Below are 19994 nucleotides of genomic sequence, written 5' to 3'. Positions count from 1 at the left end.
TATTTTATAACATATATAAATATATAATATATAATCTGTCACATGATATATATATATATATTTGCATATATATATAAATTTTCTAGTAAGGATTTGCTTTAAAAAAAGAAAAAGAGAAAAATTCAAACTCTCCGAGGGAAATGAATTTATGAATAGTTGCGAGGGCTAGGAACTTAGTTTCTTTTTTTATTAATTTATTTTATTTATTTATTTTTATACTCCAGATTTTATTCCCTTCCGGTCCACCCTCTGATTGTTCCACATCCCAAACCTCCTCCCAGTTCCCACCCCACCCTACCGCCACTCCACGAGGATGTCCCCAGCCCCACCCCACCTGACCCCTAAACTTCCTAGGGCCTCCAATCTCTTGAGGGTTAGGTGCATGTTTTCTGACTGAACCCAGACCCGGGAGTCCTCTGCTGTATATGTGTTGGGGTCCTCACCTTAGCTAGTGTATGCTGCCTGGTTGGTGATCCAATGTCTGAGAGATCTGCAAGCGTAACAAGTGCTCTTGACCATCTCTCTAACCCATTTTATTACTTTCTTAACATTTTGGTTTGGAAATAATTTGTTATTTTCCCTATTGTACAATAAAAGTTCCCTGTTTCATCATGGACAATGTAGGTTATTCAATCCATGATAAACGAATAGATGGTCTTATAAAGTAATCCATCTTCCAAATTCCTTTAATGAGGAATAAAACAGGTATAATCATGACTGATTTTTCCTATTGGAGCCATTGTTGAAACATGAATGTTGAATATATGGAGGTATGACAACTACTGTACTAGGCAAGGCTTTAGCAAATAGTACTTGTTACACTCTGTGCGATGATAACTTTATTAGAAGATTTGGTAAGGGTTGTGCCGACAGGATAGGGCAGTCTACATAGATTTCTAGACAAGACAAAATGTGCGATGCTAGAATCAGATGTAGCAGTCTCAGAATTCCCTTCCCAATTCCCTTTTGCTCCTCTGCCTTATTTTCTTCAAAGGCAGGTCAAACTCATGAGTCAACTGGATGCGAAACAAGACCGAGGATGAACCTTAAGGAATTAATGAAGTTAATCTAGTATATTTATTTTATTATTATTATTTTGTGTGTGTGTGTTTGTTTTGTCTTTTCTTTTTTGACAGGTAATGAAAAAGAACATGAAGATGGTAGATAGGGAGGCAGGAGGATATATGGGTGAATTGGCAGAGGCAAAAAATATCAATAAAAGGTATCAAACATTTTAAGCAAAGTAGTTAAAAGTCCATAACAAAATTCTAAAGGAAGCAAACAAACAAAACTGAGACCTGAAAAATTAAGTTTATTCAGTTACCATTTTCACCCTGAAGTACAGTGGTGTTTAAATCAGGAAAGTGTAAAAGCTTTGTGCACATTTATACATAATAATGGAAGTGACTATTTCAGTACAAAGGAGACAAACCTATCATGTTACTCCCCAAGCTGCCCTGACATTGAGTATGGCAACACTGAATCTGGATGGCCACATTGGAGCTTCTTTGAAATGACCTAGCTAACACACATTTTCCTACTGCAGACCATCTACTGTGGGCCTTCTTGTTATATGTCCCATCCATCTGTCCCTTGGATCTCAAGTTTGAAATGGTTTGTTGAGTGTAAGCAGTGAATTTTAAGATTTCTTCAACAATTTCTCTAGCTTCTTCCTTTCATTCTTCCCTTTCATTTCTCCTCACCTTAAACATGCAAACTCCCCCCATCCTTTTCATTCCAATAGTTCTTAAAGTTAAAGATGGTCTCAGCCATACCATGAGAACAATATGTTAGTATTTATAGTTAGAAATGTCCTTCCTTAAGAAGTCTTGGTTATACTAATTTCATAACATCACTGTGAAATACTATGATGTCCTATTATAGACCTTACATATGAGGTGCTTCATCATTGAGATTAGAAGAAATGAGAACAGTTTTTACCTTGGGCATATAAATTTAAATTTTTATGTGAAAATTTTCTCACTGGCAAAATAGCATGTTATAAAAATAAAAAATTTTGCCTTAAAATGATGAAACTTTTTTACATAAAGTTGAAGTGTTGTATATAAGCATGCTGTCTGTCACATTGATGAATGACCGTTGTACTCTTTACACTTTCAATATGGAAGGATTCAGCTTATTTTTCTTCAACATATAATTGTTTGAGACAAAAGAGAGCTTTTTCTTAACAGAAACCCTTAGATTTTGACAGCAAATATCCCAGGGCACCTTTAAGACGCCAGATCTTACTCTCCATCGATAATCTCCTGTTGAATTTCAGTTCTCCTGCCTGTTCTCTCTGGCCTGCCCATGTGACCCTCTTGCACCAGCAAAAAACAGTTTGTAAAGGCACATGGAGGATCACATCAGGACGATATCCTGGGCATTTATTTACATTTGAAATTGTTGTCCTAATAAAATCAGTTCTTATCTATTTAGAGAATGGATTTCAGAATATCTGAAATAAAATCCACTTTTTCTCTTGGAACAGGTACTTATCATAAACATGAAAGTACATCAAGAAACAGTCCCCAGTGGCATTTAATTTTAACATTAAAACAATTACTGTTACTTTAAAATGGCATAGCCTTAGATTTTTTAAAGCAAATATTTAGTGCCGTTTAATGGTAATTTTCCTCCTTTAATAAGCAATATTATACTACAATAACATAAATAATGTATAAATTAAACAGGATAGGCTTATTTTAAATCTGTTGGTTTTCTTTTTTTTTTTTTTGACAGTAGTCAGATTTTTTTCATGTTTTATGACTTTATTTAAGACTCTTTGGAGGAAAATAACATATTTCACAGACAAGTGCATAAGAAAATCAATGATAATTGTGGGTCCACTACTTTCCCCCACAATGTAACACTTAGGAGTTCTTAGGAGGGAGCTGAAAGATGTCGTAACTCAAGTGAGTCTCAGGCTCATAGCAGAGCTTCCTCGAGGGATAAAAACCAGGTTGTACACACTGGTATTTGGGTTAAGAAAATACACATTTTTCAATTGTTACAGGAATAATTTTTTTTAAATTGTCATTTCAGACCTAATAGAGCATACAAAAACAAAAGAAACTTTATTACTTAAAATTTTCCTTAATTTCAAAGAATAAAAAAATAAGCAATTAAGAAATTTTCATGCATGTTCAAAGGAAATATTCTATGTGACCGAGAATACCAATCAAGAATTTTTTTTCATAATCGTGGCAAGAGGTCCACTCAAGACCATAACCTAGATTTATTAACTTTTGCATCTGGGGCTATTTCCATCAATATTTCAGATGCATCTATTTAATGTAATTATTTTCTTTCAAATATATATATATTTTTTTATTAACTTGAGTATTTATTTACATTTCGAATGTTATTCCCTTGCCTGGGTTCCGGGCCAACATCCCCCTCCCCTTGTTATGGGTGTTGCCCTCCCCATCCTCCCCCCATCACCGCCCTCCCCGCAACAGTCACATTGACTGGGGGTGCAGTCTTAGCAGGACCAAGGGCTTCCCCTTCCACTGGTGCTCTTACTAGGCTATTCATTGCTACCAATGAGGTCAGAGTCCAGGGTCAGTCCATGCATAGCCTTTAGGTAGTGGCTTAGTCCCTGGACGCTCTGGTTGCTTGGCATTATTGTTCATATGGGGTCTCTAGCCCCTTCATGCTCTTCCAGTTCTTTCTCTGATTCCTTCAACGGGGGTCCCATTCTCAGTTCAGTGGTTTGCTGCTGGCATTCGCCTCTGTATTTGCTATATTCTGGCTGTGTCTCTCAGGAGCGATCTACGTCAGGCTCCTGTCCGTCTGCACTTCTTTGCTTCATCCATCTTGTCTAATTGGGTGGCTGTATATGTATGGGCCACATGTGGGGTAGGCTCTGAAGGTGTTCCTTCAGTCTCTGTTTTACTCTTTGCCTCTCTCTTCCCTGCCAAGGGTATTCTTGTTCCCCTTTTAAAGAAAGAGTGAAGCATTCACATTTTGATCATCGGTCTTGAGTTTCATTTGTTCTAGGCATCTAGGGTAATTCAAGCATTTGGGCTAATAGCCACTTATCAATGAGTGCATACCATGTATGTCTTTCTGTGATTGGGTTAGCTCACTCAGGATGATATTTTCCAGTTCCAACCATTTGCCTACGAATTTCATAAAGTCATTGTTTTTGATAGCTGAGTAATATTCCATTGTGTAGATGTACCATATTTTCTGCATCCATTGGTGTTTTGTTCAGGAAATTTTTTTCCACTGAGAATGTGTTCGAGATGCTGCCCCAGGTTTTCTTCTATTAGTTTGAGTGTATCTGGTTTGATGTGGAGGACCTTTATCCACTTGGACTTAAGCTTTGAACAGGGTGAAAATGCTATCTTTTTTCGATTGGATGGTTTTGGCCCCATTGTCAAAAATCAAGTGACCATAGGTGTGTGGGTTCATTTCTGGGTCTTCAATTCTGTTCCATTGGTCTATCTGTCTGTCTCTGTACCAATACCATGCAGTTTTTATCACTATTGCTCTGTAATACTGCTTGAGTTCAGGGATAGTGATTCCCCCTGAAGTCCTTTTATTGTTGAGGATAGTTTTAGCTATCCTGGGTTTTTTTGTTATTCCAGATGAATTTGCAAACTGTTCTGTCTAACTCTTTGAGGAATTGGATTGGTATTTTGACAGGGATTGCATTGAATCTGTAGATCGCTTTTGGTAAAATGGCCATTTTTACTATATTAATCCTGCCAATCCATGAGCATGGGAGTTCTTTCCATCTTCTGAGGTCTTCTTCAATTTCTTTCTTCAGAGGTTTGAAGTTCTTATTGTACACATCTTTTACTTGCTTGGTTAAAGTCACACCGAGGTACTTTATATTATTTGGGATTATTATGAAGGGTGTCTTTTCCCTAATTTCTTTCTCGGCTTGTTTCTCTTTTGTTTAGAGGAAGGCTACTGATTTATTTGAATTAATTTTATTCCCAGCCACTTTGCTGAAGTTGTTTATCAGCTTTAGTACATCTCTGGTGGAACTTTTGGGATCACTTAAATATACTATCATATCATCTGCAAATAGTGATATTTTGACTTCTTCTTTTCCAATCTGTATCCCCTTGACTTCCTTTTGTTGTCTGATTGCTCTGGATAGAACTTCAAGAACTATATTGAATAAGTAGGGAGAGAGTGGGCAGCCTTGTCTAGTCCCTGATTTTAGTGGGATTGCTTCAAGTTTCTCTCCATTTAGTTTAATGTTAGCAACTGGTTTGCTGTATATGGCTTTTACTATGTTTAGGTATGAGCTTTGAATTCCTATTCTTTCCAGGACTTTTATCATGAAGGGGTGTTGAATTTTGTCAAATGCTTTCTCAGCATCTAATGAAATGATCATGTGGTTCTGTTCTTTCAGTTTGTTTATATAATGGATCACGTTGATGGTATTCCGTATATTAAACCATCCCTGCATGCCTGGGATGAAGCCTACTTGATCATGGTGGATGATTGTTTTGATGTGCTCTTGGATTCGATTTGCCAGAATTTTATTGAGTATTTTTGCATCGATATTCATAAGGGAAATTGGTCTGAAGTTCTCATTCTTTGTTGGGTCTTTGTGTGGTTTAGGTATAAGAGTATTGTGGCTTCATAGAAGGAATTCGGTAGTGGTCCATCTGTTTCAATTTTGTGGAATAGTTTGGATAATATTGGTATGAGGACTTCTATGAAGGTCTGATAGAATTCTGCACTGAACCCGTCTGGACCTAGGCTCTTTTTGGTTGGGAGACCTTTAATGACTGCTTCTATTTCATTAGGAGTTATGGGGTTGTTTAACTGGTTTCTCTGTTCCTGATTTAACTGCGGTACCTGGTACCTGTCTAGGAAATTGTCTATTTCCTGCAGATTTTCAAGTTTTGTTGAATATAGGCTTCTTTAGTAAGATCTGAAGGTTTTTTTGAATTTTCTCTGATTCTGTAGTTATGTCTCCCTTTTCATTTCTGATTTTGTTAATTTGGCCATACTCTCTGAATCCTCTCGTTAGTCTGGCTAAGGGTTTATCGATCTTGTTGATTTTCTCAAAGAACCAACTTTTGGTTCTGTTGATTCTTTCTATGGTCCTTTTTGTTTCTACTTGGTTGATTTCAGCTCTGAGTTTGATTATTTCCTGCCTTCTACTCCTCCTGGGTGTATTTGCTTCTTTTTGTTCTAGAGCTTTTAGGTGTGCTGCCAATCTGGTGACATATGCTCTCTCCTGTTTCTTTCTGCAGTCACTCAGAGCCATGAGTTTTCCTCTTAGCACAGCTTTCATTGTTTCCCATAAGTTTGGCTATGTTGTACCTTCATTTTCATTAAACTCTAAGAAGTCTTTAATTTCTTTCTTTATTTCTTCCTTGACCAGGTTATCATTGAGTAGAGCATTGTTCCACTTCCATGTATATGTGGGCATTCTTCCCTTATTGTTATTGAAGAGCAGCTTTAAGGCATGGAGGTCTGATAGCACACAAGGGACTATTTCTATCTTTCTGTACCTGTTGAGGCCTGTTTTTTGACCAATTATATGGTCAATTTTGGAGAAAGTACCATGCGGTGCTGAGAAGAATGTATATCCTTTTGCTTTAGGATAGAATGTTCTATAAATATCTGTTAAGTCCATTTGGTTCATGACTTCTCTTAGTCTGTCTACATCTCTGTTTAATTTCTGTTTCCAATACCTGTCCATTGATGATAGTGGGGTGTTGAAATCTACTACTACTTTGTGAGGTGCAATATGTGTTTTGAGCTTTAGTAAAGTTTCTTTTATGTATGTAGGTGCCCTTGTATTTGGAGCATAGGTATTTAGGATTGAGAGTTCATCTTTTCGTTGAATTTTCCTTTTATGAATATGAAGTGTCCTTCCTTATCTTTTTTGATGACTTTTAGTTGAAAATCTATTTCATTCGATAATGGAATGGCTACTCCAGCTTGCTTCTTCCGACTATTTGCTTGGAAAGTTGTTTTCCAGCCTTTCACTCTGAGGTACTGTCTGTCTTTGTCTCTGAGGTGTGGTTCCTGTAGGCAGCAGAATGCAGGGTCCTCGTTGCGTATCCACTTTGTTAATTTATGTCTTTTTATTGTGGAGTTGAGACCATTGATATGGAGAGATATTAAGGAATAGTGATTAATGCTTCCTGTCATGTTCATATTTGGATGTGAGGTTATATTTGTGTGCTTTTCTTCTATTTGTTTTGTTGCCAAGACGATTAGTTTCTTGCTTTTTCTAGGGTGTAGCTTGCCTCCTTATGTTGGGCTTTACCATTTATTATGCTGTGCATCACTGGCTTTGTAGAAAGATATTGTGTAAATTTGGTTTTCTCATGGAATATCTTGGTTTCTCCATCTATGTTAATTGAGAGTTTTGCAGGATACAGTGATCTGGGCTGGCATTAGTGTTCTCTTAGGGTCTGTATGACATCTCCCAGGATCTTCTGGCTTTCATAGTCTCTGGCGAAAAGTCTGGTGTGATTCTGACAGGTCTGCCTTTATACTTGTCCTTTTTCCCTTACTGCTTTTAATATTCTTTCTTTATTTTGTGCATTTGGTGTTTTGACTTTAATGTGATGGGAGGAGTTTCTTTTCTGGTTCAATCTCTTTGGAGTTCTGTAGGCTTCTTGTATGCTTATGGGCATCTCTTTCTTTAGGTTAGGGAAGTTTTCTTCTATGATTTTGTTGAAGGAATTTACTGGTCCTTTGAGCTGGAGTCTTCACTTTCTTCTATACCTATTTTCCTTAGGTTTGATTTTCTCATTGAATCCTGGGTTTCCTGTATGTTTTGGACCAGTAGCTTTTTCCGTTTTACACTATCTTTGACAGTTGTGTCGACGATTTCTATGGATTTTTCTGCTCCTAAGATTCTCTCTTCTATCTCTTGTATTCCGTTGGTGATGCTTGTATCTACGGCTCCTTGTCTCTTTCTTTGGTTTTCTATATCCAGGGTTGTTTCCCTGTGCTCTTTCTTGATTGCTTCTATTTCCTTTTTTAATTCCTTCAACTGTTTGATTGTGTTTTCCTGGAATTCTTTCAGGGATTTTTGTGATTCCTCTCTATAGGCTTCTACTTGTTTATTTATGTTTTCCTGTGTTTCTCTAAGGGAGTTCTTCATGTCTTCTTGAAGTCCTCCAACATCGTGATCAAATATGATTTTCAATCTAGATCTTGTTTTTCTGGTGTGTTTTCATGTTCAGTGTTTGCTTTGGTGGGAGAATTGGGCTCCAATGATGCCATGTAGTCTTGGTTTCTGTTGCTTGGGTTGCCCCTCGCCATCAGATTATCTCTTGTGGTACTTTGTTCTGCTATTTCTGACAGTGGCTAGACTGTCCTATAACCCTGTGTGTCAGGAGTGCTGTAGACTTGTTTTCCTGTTTTCTTTCAGCCAGTTATGGGAACAGAGTGTTCTGCTTTTGGGCGTGTAGTTTTTCCTATCTACAGGTCTTCAGCTGTTCCTGTGGGCCTGTGTCCTGAGTTTACCAGGCAGGTTGCTTGTAGTAGAAAAGTTGGTCTTACCTGTAGTCCCGAGGCTCAAGTTTGCTCGTGGGGGTGTTGCTTATGAGCTCTCTGAGAGGGCAGAAACCGGGAGGACCTGCGCCGCCCTTTCCGGGAGCCCCCGTGCACCAGGGTCCCAGATGGCCTTTGGTGTTTTCCTCTGGAGTCAGAAATGTGGGCAGAGTGTACTCTCTTCTAGCTTCCCAGGGATGTCTGCCTCTCTGAAGGTTTACCTCTCCCTCCCACGGGATTTGGGTGCAGAGAACTGTTTATCCGGTTGGTCCCTACAGGTTCTGGCAGTGTCTTGTGCGCAGGGGACCTGATGCTCCAGTGCCATTATCTACGGGATCCCAGAGGTCATATACAGTTTCCTCTTGGGCCAGGGATGTGTGCAGGGGTGAGCAGTGTTGGTGGTCTCTTCCGCTCTGCAGTCTCAGGAGTGCCCACCTTTCCTGGCGGTGAGCTCTTTCTCCCATGGGGTTTGGGAGCAGTGAGCTGCAGGCCAAATCTATTGGTTTTCAAATCATAATATCATTTTAGTTATTTTACTAAAGCCAAAAAATATAAATTTAATAATAGAATTATATAAATGGTTATAGTGTCCATTTGAAACCCGAAGGCATTTTCTCAGAATATAAGTAAATAATTTATAATGTTTGTTCATGTTAAAGAATAAAAACACACGCAGCAATTTCTTATAAAATTACCATGATGATACTCTTTCTCAGATCTTCAGGCTTCTCCCACCTCAGAGAGTGGTTGACTCACACTCGAAAGGAAATATTCCATCTTTGTCATGCAGCATTCAACACTTTGGATAGTTTTCTTCCACGTTTGACATCTTTCTTAGATTTCATTCAAATTTCCTATTTTAAAAATAATAAGCTTTTTTGTGACAAATTTTCTCCAAAGGAGAGTTAACTGTTGGAAATTAAAAGTATGAAATTCACATTAACAGGTTATCAAAACTTGTAGTCATCCATCATGTTCATTCATGTTGCCCTTTTAAAAAGATATGTGTGTAAATAAGTAGGCTAAGAAAGAGTATAATATAATGAACGTGAGTGCTAATAAAACTGTGGTGTATGAATGTGCATCAGACTGTCGATGTCAATAGACCAGAAAGGAGAGATGGATGTTGATGTGTGAGCCCACACCCAGTATGCATCCTTACACACTTTTCATTTCCCTGACTTGTACTTAATGATTGAATCTCACATACAATGTACACACACACACACACACACATACACACACATACACACATACGTTCATATAGCACACATATGTACACATAGCGTACATACATGCATACATACATATTTCCACACATGCACCTATACACTTACACATATGTATACACATACACAAAACAGATACACATACAGACACACGTAAAAACATACACACATTCTCCATGGTGAAAGCACACTGAACATATTTTAATGTTACTGGCACCTCTCCTTCTTAATCTGATAGGACAACAGAAAGCACAGTAAAGTCACAAAAAATGCTAAGCTACCTTTGAGCCATACCACATTGTTATGGATTCTGTGTGGTAGCATTTACTTTAGGCATTCTTTTGGAGGGAGGAAGTAGTCTGAGAAGGAAACACTTGATCACTTTGTCAATGCGATGGTTTGAAGGCAGTTTAACTACTGAACAGAGAAATGTCCCAGTCTTGCCACCAAGCATCTTACCTCAACTCAAGTGACAAAGAATAGAGTTTCTGCAAGATTAGGAGTGCAGATCATTAGAGAATAAACAGTTGCTTTGACCTTGAACTGACAAATAGCCCCTGTCAGATGTGGATATTTTTAAGGGTAGGAAGTCATCTGTTTAGTCGGGTGGTTCTGGCCATTAGATAGTGTTTACAACTGGGAATTGGTGGTGTAGCCTGGTATGTAGCAGCTCATGTCTGAATATTAAAAGAGCACTATTTACTAACAGCTTTGTTTGATAATTTAAGGTTAATTCAAATTGAAATGAGCCTTTTAACCCTTAATTAGGTCCATGTTTCTTCTAAAAGTCAGCCACATTTGTCAATCTGAGACAGAACTCACTTTGTAGCTAGGACTGCCTCCTTTCTTTCAACAGTAGCCACCAAGGTTTTCTAAGTGCATTTGTTTTTCTTTCACTATGGTAACCTGATCCTCTCTGTGTATCAGTGGAGCTCAGTACCATCAATTATAAGCTGGAGGAAGAGTGTGCTATGTGCTTTGGGAAGGAAGCCAAATTTGTATCCCAAATCGCTTCTACACTGATTACTCACTATAACCTTTGTGCCTCAGTGCTTCCTTTTGCTTCATGATTTGCTGGAGCTGGCATGGTGTGATTTTTAAGACACCTTGGGCCCAAAATATTTAATTCCTATTTAGTAGTTGTTCTTTCACCTATAGAATTAGACATTCTGAATATGATTTGAATTCAACTACTACAGATTAAAATAATTTTGACCTCATGTTATTTTTATTCATATTTGTTGTGACCCCTGATTAATATTAGGCTCGGTTTTCTTCTTCTTCTTTTTTTTTTCCTTTTTTTCTTTATTAACTTGAGTATTTCTTATATACATTTTGAATGTTCCTTTTCCTGGTTTCCGGGCCAAATTCCCCTAACCACTCTACCTCCCCTTCTTTATGGGTGTTCCACTCCCCATCCTCCCTCCACTACTGGCCTCCCCCCAACAATCACGTTCACTGGGAGTTCAGTCTTAGCAGGACCAAGGGCTTCCCCTTCAACTGGTGCTCTTACTAGGCTATTCATTCCTACCTATGAGGTCAGAGTCCAGGGTCAGTCCATGTATAAACTTTGGGTAGTGGCTTAGTCCCTGGAAGCTCTGGCTGGTTGGCATTGTTGTTCATATGGGGTCTCCAGCCCCTTCAAGCTCTTCCAGTCCTTTCTCTAATTCCTTAATGGGGGTCCCGTTTTCAGTTCACTGGTTTGCTGCTGGCGTTCGCCTATGTATTTCCATTGGATGGTTTTGGCTCCTTTGTAAAAAATCAAGTGCCATAAGTGTGTGGATTCATTTCTGGGTCTTCAATTCTATTCCATTGGTCTATCTGTCTGTCTCTGTACCAATACCATGCAGTTTTTATCACTATTGCTCTGTAATACTGCTTGAGTTCAGGGATAGTGATTCCCCCTGAAGTCCTTTTATTGTTGAGGATAGTTTTAGCTATCCTGGGATTTCTGTTATTCCAGATGAATTTACAAACTGTTCCGTCTAACTCTTTGAAGAATTGGATTGGTATTTTGACAGAGATTGCATTGAATCTGTAGATTGCTTTTGGTAAAATGGCCATTTTTACTATATTAATCCTGCCAATCCATGAGCATGGGAAGATCTTTCCATCTTCTGAGGTCTTCTTCAATTTCTTTCTTCAGAGGTTTGAAGTTCTTATTGTACACATCTTTTACTTGCTTGGTTAAAGTCACACCGAGGTACTTTATATTATTTGGGACTATTATGAAGGGTGTTGTTTCCCTAATTTCTTTCTCGGCTTGTTTCTCTTTTGTGTAGAGGAAGGCTACTGATTTATTTGAATTAATTTTATTCCCAGCCACTTTGCTGAAGTTGTTTATCAGCTTTAGTACGTCTCTGGTGGAACTTTTGGGATCACTTAAATATACTATCATATCATCTGCAAATAGTGATATTTTGACTTCTTCTTTTCCAATCTGTATCCCCTTGACTTCCTTTTGTTGTCTGATTGCTCTGGATAGAACTTCAAGAACTATATTGAATAAGTAGGGAGAGAGTGGGCAGCCTTGTCTAGTCCCTGATTTTAGTGGGATTGCTTCAAGTTTCTCTCCATTTAGTTTAATGTTAGCAACTGTTTGCTGTATATGGCTTTTACTATGTTTAGGTATGGGCCTTGAATTCCTATTCTTTCCAGGACTTTTATTATGAAGGGGTGTTGAATTTTGTCGAATGCTTTCTCAGCATCTAATGAAATGATCATGTACTTTTGTTCTTTCAGTTTGTTTATATAATAGATCACATTGATGGTTTTCTGTATATTAAACCATCCCTGCATGCCTGGGATGAAGCCTCCTTGATCATGGTGAATGATTGTTTTGATGTGCTCTTGGATTCGGTTTGCCAGAATTTTATTGAGTATTTTTGCATCGATATTCATAAGGGAAATTGATCTGAAGTTCTCTTTCTTTGTTGGGTCTTTGTGTGGTTTAGGTATAAGAGTATTGTGGCTTCATAGAAGGAATTCGGTAGTGGTCCATCTGTTTCAATTTTGTGGAATAATTTGGATAGTATTGTTATGAGGTCTTCTATGAAGGTCTGATAGAATTCTGCACTGAACTCATCTGGACCTGGGCTCTTTTTGGTTGGGAGACCTTTAATGACTGCTTCTATTTCATTAGGAGTTTTGGGGTTTATCTGGTTTATCTGTTCCTGATTTAACTTCGGTACCTGGTACCTGTCTAGGAAATTGTCCATTTCCTGCAGATTTTCAAGTTTTGTTGAATATAGGCTTCTTTAGTAAGATCTGAAGATTTTTTTGAATTTTCTCTGATTCTGTAGTTATGTCTCCCTTTTCATTTCTGATTTTGTTAATTTGGCCACACTCTCTGAATCCTCTCGTTAGTCTGGCTAAGGGTTTATCGATCTTGTTGATTTTCTCAAAGAACCAACTTTTGGTTCTGTTGATTCTTTCTATGGTCCTTTTTGTTTCTACTTGGTTGATTTCAGCTCTGAGTTTGATTATTTCCTGCCTTCTACTCCTCTTGGGTGTATTTGCTTCTTTTTGTTCTAGAGCTTTTAGGTGTGCTGCCAATCTGGTGACATATGCTCTCTCCTGTTTCTTTCTGCAGTCACTCAGAGCTATAAGTTTTCCTCTTAGCACAGCTTTCATTGTTTCCCATAAGTTTGGGTATGTTGTACCTTCATCTTCATTAAATTCTAAAAAGTCTTTAATTTCTTTCTTGATTTCTTCCTTCACCAGGTTATTGTTCAATAGAGCATTGTTCAATTTCCACGTATATGTGGGTGTTCTTCCCTTATTGTTATTGAAAACCAGCTTTAACCCATGGTGGTCTGATAGGACACATAGGATTATTTCTACCTTTCTGTAACTGTTGAGGCCTGGTTTATGACCAATTATATGGTCAATTTTGGAGAAAGTACCATGAGGTGCTGAGAAGAATGTATATCCTTTTGCTTTAGGATAGAATGTTCTATAAATATGTTTTAAGTGCATTTGGTTCATGAATTCTCTTTGTCTACGTCTCTGTTTAATTTCTGTTTCCATGACCTGTCTATTGATGCAAGTGGGGTGTTGAAATCTCCTAATATTATTGTGTGAGGTGCAATGTGTGTTTTGAGCTTTAGTAAGGTTTCTTTTATATATGTAGGTGCCCTTGTATATGGAGCATAGATATTTAGGATTGAGCGTTCATCTTGGTGGATTTTTCCTTTGATGAATATGAAGTGTCCTTCCTTATCTTCTTTGATGACTTTTAGTTGAAAATCCATGTCATTCGATATTGGAATGGCTACTCCAGCTTGCTTCTTCTGACCATTTGCTTGGAAAGTTGTTTTCCAGCCTTTCACTCTGAGGTACTGTCTGTCTTTGTCTCTGAGGTGTGTTTTCTGTAGGCAGCAGAATGCAGGGTCCTCATTGTGTATCCAGTTTGTTAATCTATGTCGTTTTATTGTGGAGTTGAGACCATTGATGTGGAGAGATATTAAGGAATCGTGATTATTGCTTCCTGTTATATTCATATTTGGATGTTATGTTATGTTTGTGTGCTTTTCTTCCCTTTGTTTTGTTGCCAAATTAGTTTCTTGCTTTTTCTAGGGTGTAGCTTGCCTCCTTATGTTGGGCTTTACCATTTATTATGCTGTGTATCGCTGGATTTGTAGAAAGATATTGTGTAAATTTGGTTTTGTCATGGAATATCTTGGTTTCTCCATTTATGTTAATTGAGAGTTTTGCAGGATACAGTGATCTGGGCTGGCATTTGTGTTCTCTTAGGGTCTGTATGACATCTGTCCAGGATCTTCGGGATTTCATAGTTTCTGGCAAAAAGTCTGGTGTGATTCTGATAGGTCTGCCTTTATATGTTACTTGACTTTTTTCCCTTACTGCTTTTAATATTCTTTCTTTATTTTGTGCGTTTGGTGTTTTGACTATTATGTGACGGGAGGTGTTTCTTTTCTGGTCCAATCTATTTGGAGTTCTGTAGGCTTCTTGTATGCTTATGGGCATCTCTTTCTTTAGGTTAGGGAAGTTTTCTTCTATGATTTTTTTGAAGATAATTACTGGTCCTTTGAGCTGGGAGTCTTCACTCTCTTCTATACCTTTTTATCTTTAGGTTTGATCTTCTCATTGAATCCTGAATTTCCTTTATGTTTTGGACCAGTAGCTTTTTCCATTTTACATTATCTTTGACAGTTGTGTCAATGATTTCTATGGAATCTTCTGCTCCTGAGATTCCCTCTTCTATCTCTCATATTCTGTTGGTGATGCTTGTATCTACGGCCCCTTTTCTCTTCCTTTGGTTTTCTATATCCAGGGTTGTTTCCCTGTGTTCTTTCTTGTTTGCTTCTATTTCCATTTTTAATTCCTTCAACTGTTTGATTGTGTTTTCCTGGAATTCTTTCAGGGATTTTTGTGATTCCTCTCTATAGGCTTCTACTTGTTTATTTATGTTTTCCTGTGTTTCTCTAAGGGAGTTCTTCATGTCTTTCTTGAAGTCCTCCAACATCGTGATCAAATATGATTTTCAATCTAGATCTTGTTTTTCTGGTGTGTTTTCATGTTCAGTGTTTGCTTTGGTGGGAGAATTGGGCTCCAATGATGCCATGTAGTCTTGGTTTCTGTTGCTTGGGTTCCTGAGCTTGCCCCTCGCCATCAGATTATCTCTTGTGGTACTTTTTTCTGCTATTTCTGACAGTGGCTAGACTGTCCTATAGGCCTGTGTGTCAGGAGTGCTGTAGACTTGTTTTCCTGTTTTCTTTCAGCCAGTTATGGGAACAGAGTGTTCTGCTTTCAGGCGTGTAGTTTTTCCTGTCTACAGGTCTTCAGCTGTTCCTGTGGGCCTGTGTCCTGTGTTCAACAGGCAGGTCACTTGCAGCAGAAAAGTTGTTCTTACTTGTGGTCCCAAGGCTCAAGTTTACTCGTGGGGTGTTGCTTATGAGCTTTCTGTGAGGGCAGCATCCAGGAGGACTTGTGCTGCCTTTTTCGGGAGCCCCTGTGCACCAGGGTCCCAGATGGTGTTTGGTGTTTTCCTCTGGATTTAGAAATGTGGGCAGAGTGTAGTCTCTTCTGACTTCCCAGGCCTGTCTGCCCCTCTGATGGTTTAGCTCTCCCTCCCACGGGATTTGGGTGCAGAGAACTGTTGATCTGGTCCCTTCAGGTTCCGGCGGTTTCTGGGGCGCAGGGAACCTACATCTCTAGTGCCCCAATCTCTCAGTTTTCTTCATGTTTGCTTTCTGCTGCTGTGATAAGCATCATGAGCAAAAAGACCTTTGGGAAGAAAGAGGTGGATTTGTCCCACATGCCCTGAGCATTGTTTGTCATTTAGGGAAGCTAGGGCAGGAACATAAGCAAAATCAGAGGAGAGGCAGAAAACATGGAGAAAATTTGCTTACTAGCTGGCTTTCATGGCTAGTTTTAGCCTGATTTTTTATACAGCTTACGCCCATCTGCCAAAGATGTCACCATCCACAGTGGGCTGGGGTGTTCCACACTAATCAGCAATCAAGAAGATACAAACAAGTCTGATTCCTAGAAAATTCACTATGATATGCAGTAGCCTTCAGGGGGTGCCTCTCTCACATTTAATCAATGACTGTTAATTTAAACCAGTACTTCATCCTATTCATGTATCTGTTTAAAAATCAAAGATGAGAATTCATCTTCTTAACTAATTTTAAAATACCTCATGTAACAAGTCAAGAATATATGCTTGGGACCACATAACGGAGCAAATGAACAGAAAAAAAAAAGAAAGAAAAAGGAAGGATAAGAAGGTAGCGTTTAAAACATTCCCTGTCACTTAAGACATCTGAATCATTGTAGTTTCCCTTTGGTTGTATTAACATGCAGTTTAAATTAATGAATAGTTTTATCACCATTTGACCAAGAACATTTTACTACCAGATTACCTAAGGGAAGTTATAAATGAGAGGTCTATAATTAGGCAGCAGGTTTTAAATATGTTTGTATCTTCCTTGCATATGGATTTTGTTGCTAGACTGGTTCACAGTAAGCATTGAGTTTCTAGCTGAGATTTTTATTTTAAAACTGGACATTGAGTTGAACAGATAGCTCAGTGATTAAGAAGACTGCCAATGGTCCTGTGACCTGTTCTAGTATCCACATTGCTAGGCTCCCAATGGCCTCCTGCTCCTAGTGTCTGTCACCCACACAGAGGTGGCATAAGCACACACAGAAACACATATCGAGACATACACAGAAATTTAAAACCATTTCAGAAAAAAAATTGTTGCGATGTATAAATCTTTTAAAGGGATTTTATTGGTTTTGTGGGGTTTTTTTTGCTGTTGTTTTTTGTTTTTTGTTTTTGTATTTTGCATTTGCTGTCTCATATTGGCTTACAGGAATACAGGAAGGTTAGAGGAAGCTTGTCACCTTTAAAACAAAGACAGCTCAATCTAATAATTCTATTGATCTGGAGTGTTTGTCAGGAGAACAGTCATGAAGATACACATTTTCACATCCAATTTAGCTCTTTTTTAAAAAATTTATAATTTTACAGCCCAGTCACTGTCCTCCTCCTGTCTGCTGGCCCACAGTGCCTCAGCCCATTCCTCCCCCTCCCACCCTTACCCCAGTCTTCAAGAGGATGTCTGCACTCCCTCTCAGGTCTCCCTACTTCCTGGGGTCTCAAGTCTCTTGAGGGTTAGGCCTAGGTTCTCTCACTGAGGCCAGACCAGGCAGTCTCTGCTCTATATGTGAGGGAGATGTGGGGAAGGGGCTTGGACCAGATGGTATATGCTGCCTGGTTGGTGGCTCCATGTCTGAGAGGTCTCTGAGGTCTGGGTTAATTGAGACTGCTGGTCTTCTTATGGAGTTGCCCTCTGCCACAGCTTCTTCCTACCTTTTCCTAATTCAGCCACAGGGGTCTCCAGCTTCTGTTTATTGGTTGGGTGTAAGTATCTCTGTCTGTCTCAGTAAGCTGCTTGTTGGGCCTCTCAGAGGACAGCCATGCTGGGCTCCTGTAAGCACAACATACCATCAGTAATAGTGTCAGGCCTTCTACTCTTTACTTGAAAATGGTTTTACTTATCAAAGTGGTATCCTTTTAGTGTATGAAATATATTTTCATGGGACAAATAAATTGTTACAGCACCAAAAAAAGAGAAGCACATACATACACATTTTAATATAAAGTGTTCAATAACTCCATAAGAATATATTTTTGAATAAAGAATGTGGAATAGATAAATAAGTGCTTCAACAGAAATTAATTTCTGACAAGAGGAGAAGATGATTTATGGGTAGGATAAAGTAAGACTGCTATCACACACAAATACAATGCATGCACAACACACATATGTCTGTATGTGTATATGCAGAGATGACAGATGATAGTTAGATTATAGATAGATAAATAGATGGATAGATAGGTAGATACACCTTCCCTTTTACATTTATTGTTTTCTCCAAAACAATTATTTTATTACTGAAAATGGATTCTTAAATTTACTTTAAAATATATTCCTTCAGTAAACGAAACAGATAAATTATAATTGCATTCAATGAGAAAATCAAAATTTATTTTATATTTTATTTATTTTATACATACATGCCAATTTCATTATGTTACCTGTTTATTTTGTGTGTTTTATGCTTGCTTATTTCTTTTGAGGTAGTTCTTGATCTAGAACACAAGGTAATGTAGACTCCAGTCTTGGACTCCTAAAATCTACAGTTGAGAGGATGAACCACCAATTTTGTTTTCAGCATGATTTAAAACTGATAGTCTCTCTGATTTGCTAATTTCTAATACAGTTTTTCATTTCTCCATACCTGCATTAGATATAAAATACAAGAAAAAAATGTCTTTGAGGCAGACCTATAGACAAGAGCATTTCTTTCTGTAAAATAATTTATCTAAAAGTAAATGTAGAAAAAATACAATTAAAATGTAATTTAGTAGAGGGGCATAAAACATTGAAGGGGAGACAGTTATGAAAAAGAGGTAAAATAAAATTGAAAATTTGCAAAAAAATTAAGTTTAGAAAATATTTTTTCTAAATTAATATACATGATTTAATTTTCATGTGATATAATAGTACAATGGCTAATTTAGTTTTAATGATTTATTTTTGTAAAATTAGAGGCCAAAAAATAAGTTAGGTATGGTAACATTTCATTATTTGGAACCCAAAACAGTGCAGAAGAGGCAAGAATATTCTTGGGTATTTGTTTGTTTGTTCATTGGTTTGTTGGTTGGTTGATTGGTTAATTGGTTGGTTGGTTGGTTGGTTGGTTGGTTGGTTGGTTGGTTGGTTGGTTGAGAAAGAATCTCAAGCCCTGGCCTGCCTGGAACTCACAGAGAACTCATAGACCAGCCTGTGCAAGTGCTGAGATTAAAAGTTTATCCTACCAAGCCCTATAGGAGTCCTTTTGTTGTGATTAGAATTGGGGATATATTTATTACCTATCAGAAAAGTAGTTCATTGGTGAATATTTTCTAAACTGAATATTTTTGTAGTTAATTTTTATTATCATCTATTATACTTTAACTGTGATTGTACAAATTCTACTTAGTAATTTGAATCATGTTTGTAGCTTTTAGACTTATTGAATATAACTCTCTTTAAGTTGATAAGCTTATCAAATATAGATATCTCTGAGCGTTATCAGTAATATTGGTGTAGTGTGATGTAGCTAAGACATGGCTTCTTCATTTAGAAATATTCCATAGCATGTGAATCAGCATGAACAAAATGTGTTTGAATACTCAGCGAATACCTTTCTGTCAAATGTTGAAGCTGTAAAAGTCTAAAGCAAAAACATGAAGTCAAACTTACAAGCAAACAAAATAATAAACCACATCGTTGCCACTGCAACTTAATCTTTTTAAGTATTTTAATTAGTTTTTAATTAATTTTTAGAGCCATCTTGAAAATGAAAAGCCATCTTGGAAAGAATTCAACTGAAAGCAGGAGTGAAATACATTGTTTTGAAAGTGTTCATCATTTTCTTCTGAGGTGATAGGTGTGAGATATAAACAGAAGTTTCTATTTAGTGCTTTTTGGGGGGACAAGATTCATTTGTCTGTATCTCAGTACGACAACAAAATTAAAATGTATGTTGCAAAGTTGTCCTGGAATGGACTTTCTTATTAGAAACTAGAAAAGGACAAGACTAAGGAAATGATTTTTATTATTAACGTGATTCTAATGTTCTGGTCTGCATTTGAACTTTCCTTTTACTCCAAGAAAATCTTTTCTCTCTTTAAGTAAGAAAAAATTCAGCTTTTATGTGGAATTTTAGCCAAATGTATAGTGCACTGGATGC

At 37.7% G+C, this 19994-nt stretch overlaps 1 protein-coding gene across 6 annotated transcripts in view; it reads left to right on the top strand.

Annotated features, from left to right (window-relative positions):
* The window catches only part of Epha3 (Eph receptor A3), a 335681-nt gene that overhangs the window by 201462 nt on the left and 114225 nt on the right, over positions 1 to 19994 (top strand). The window lies entirely within an intron of this gene.

Source organism: Rattus norvegicus, chromosome 11 (genome assembly GCF_036323735.1).
Source record: "Rattus norvegicus strain BN/NHsdMcwi chromosome 11, GRCr8, whole genome shotgun sequence".
NCBI lineage: Eukaryota > Metazoa > Chordata > Mammalia > Rodentia > Muridae > Rattus > Rattus norvegicus.
The sequence above is the reverse complement of the archived record's forward strand: the minus strand, read 5'-3'. Positions and strand labels throughout refer to the sequence as shown.